The sequence below is a fragment of the Myotis davidii genome, unplaced genomic scaffold, assembly GCF_000327345.1.
Source record: "Myotis davidii unplaced genomic scaffold, ASM32734v1 scaffold291, whole genome shotgun sequence".
In the NCBI taxonomy this organism is placed as follows: domain Eukaryota; kingdom Metazoa; phylum Chordata; class Mammalia; order Chiroptera; family Vespertilionidae; genus Myotis; species Myotis davidii.
In genome coordinates, this window is record NW_006283142.1 from 240740 (window position 1) to 243658 (window position 2919).

The following is a 2919-nucleotide window of genomic DNA, read 5'->3' on the forward strand; positions in this document are numbered from 1 at the left end:
ATAATATAATATAACTCCTTTACCAGATATGTGATTTATAGATATTTTCTTCCCATCATCACCTGGTCTTTTTTTTTATGGTGGCTTTGGCAGAGCCAACGCTTTCCATTTTTGTTAAATCCAATTTATCAATTTTTTTCTTACATGGATTGTGGTTTGGTGTGTATTCTAAGAATTATTTGCCTATTTTCAGGCCACAAATATGTTCTATTTTGTTCTGAAAGTTTTATTGCTTTAGGCTTTATATTTATATCTATGAACTATTTTGATAGTTCTTTTTATAAAGTGTGAGATTTAGGTTGTGGTTTAAAACAGTATCCTTTCTCGAATGAGATTTTGCACCTTTGTAAACAATAAATGGCCATATTTATGTGCAATATATTACACATAGGTCTGTGTGTATCTATCCTTTCAACAAAACCACATTGACTTCTAAAAGGAACATAACTTAGTCATAATCAGATGCTCATTGTAAAGGGAAAGAAACCAATGAAAAAACACATATAAAGTGCTAGGGCTAAATTACTGAAAATTGTGTCTGAAATTGAGGTGTGATTAGGGATTTTATAATAATTCTTAAGTCTTATATCATGTTAGTTCTACTTTCAGCCAGTCAAACATATTTGAAAACATGTTATGTTAGAAAAAGAGAAACTGCCTGTATTGTATTGTGCTCCAGGAGGCCACATGGAAGTGCCACAGAGGCTAAGGTCAGGGCCAATGGCCAGAGCTGCAGGCCTCCCACCTCTATATCAGCTTTCACCAAAACAAAGTCCCTTTTCTGCTTTCTATTCTGGATTCTGAGCAGGATTTCTTTCAAAGAAAGAGTTCCCATGTAACAAAAGTCTGAAAATCACTGTCTTACCCTGATACAGTGTTTATATATAGTGGATCAGCCTTTTGAAGGGACTATTTGGCAATATTTGTTAAAATCTAAATATTCGTACTGTTTGACTCAGCAATTTTACCTTTAACAGTTGACATTCAAGGGCACAAAGATATATGTACGGAATATTTATTGCAGCATTGTTCATAATAGCAGAAGACTGAAAACAATGCAAACATTGTTAGCATAATGATATTCATGTATTGGGATTCTTAAAAGAATGAGATGGAAAGATGTTGAAGTATATTGCTAAGTGGAAAAAGGAAATGATAAAACAGTATGATTCCATTTGTAGGTCAAGTAAGTCAATAAATAAAAAAGAAAATATTGGCCTGGCCGGCATGGTTGAGCTTCAACCTATGAATCAGGAGGTCATGGTTCCATTTCTGGTCAGGGCACATGCCCGAGTTGTGGGCTTGATCCCTAATGTGAACGTGCAGGAGGCAGCCAATCAATGATTCTCTCTTATCATTGATGTTTCTATCTCTCTCCCTCTCCCTTCCTCTCTGAAATCAATAAAAAATTTATTTAAGAAACACACACATTGACTTGATTTCTAAAATTGGGGAGTGTGATTCTTTCAACTTTATTTTCCCCCAAGATGGGATTAGCTGTTCTCATTCTTTTTTAGTACCACATTGTCTATATCTATGAAAAATTCTGCTGAGATTTTGATTGATATTGTGTAAATCTGTAAATTTCTGAGGAAAATTGACATGTTTACTTATGTGAATTCTTTCAATTGATATAACACAGTATGTCCATTTATTTAGGTGTTCTTGTTTTATTTCATCAGCATTTTGTAGTTTTCAGCATTCAGATTCTATACATATTTTGTTAAAAGTATACAGAAGTATTTCTTCTTTTAATATATATATTTTATTGATTTTTCACAGAGAGGAAAAGAGAAGGATAGAGAGTTAGAAACATCGATGAGCTGCCTCCTGCACCTCCCCCCCACCCCCACTGGGGATGTGCCCGCAACCAAGGTGCATGCCCTTGACCAGAATCGAACCTGGGACCCCTCAGTCCGCAGGTCAACACTCTATCCACTGAGCCAAACCGGTTAGGGCCTGAAGTATTTCATTTTGGGAACTATTGAAAATGTTTGGGATCAACTCAGTTTCTTTTTGTGTATTTATATCAGATATATTCCAAAATTTGTGACATTTTTAGCCATCATTTCTTTGAACACATTCAGCGCCATCACCTTTTTCCAGTCCTTCTGAGACTTTGATTGTATGGAGTTGAGACATTTTGTTATTGTCCTACCTAAGGCTTTGTTTATTTTTCCAATCATTTTTTCTTTTCGTTGTTCAGAGTAATTCCTACTGGTCTAACTTTAAAGTCACTGACTCTTTCCTTTGTCATTTTTATTGTGCTCTGGAATCCAAAAAGTGAGGGTTAGTGGTATTTTTTTTGGTTATTGTGTTTTTCATTTCCAAAATTTCCATTTGGTTCTTCTTTGTGTAGCCTGTTACTTTGTTGATACTTTCTTTTATTCTATTTTTTTTAATACAGAGTTGTAGTTTACATACTGTTTTTCTTCCATGCTTTTATTCCAAAAGAAATGAATTTACTTTAAGATTAATAAATACACCATTGTTTTATGAAATGGAGCATTAATTTCACTGATACTTTATTTGAATGTTTGATTCAGGAGTGTTCTTAATTGCATATTTGAGCATTTTTCTCATAGCTGCTTTAAAATCCTTGTTAGATAATTCCAATATCTTTGCCATCCCATCGTTAGCATCTGTTGATTGTCTTTTCCCATATAAATTGAAATTTTCATGAATCTTCTCATGCTGAATAATTTGGATTTTGTCCTGTACATTTTGAGTAGTACATTGAGACTCTGGGTCATACACACACACACACACACACACACACACACACACACACACAGTGGCCAGATTATTATGACCACCTTACGGTTGTAGGCAAATTAGTTATAATTTTGCACTGAAGTTGCTAGAGGGCCAGACCATTATAAATAGGGAAGCAGGTTGTTTACCACAACAGAAGTGAGA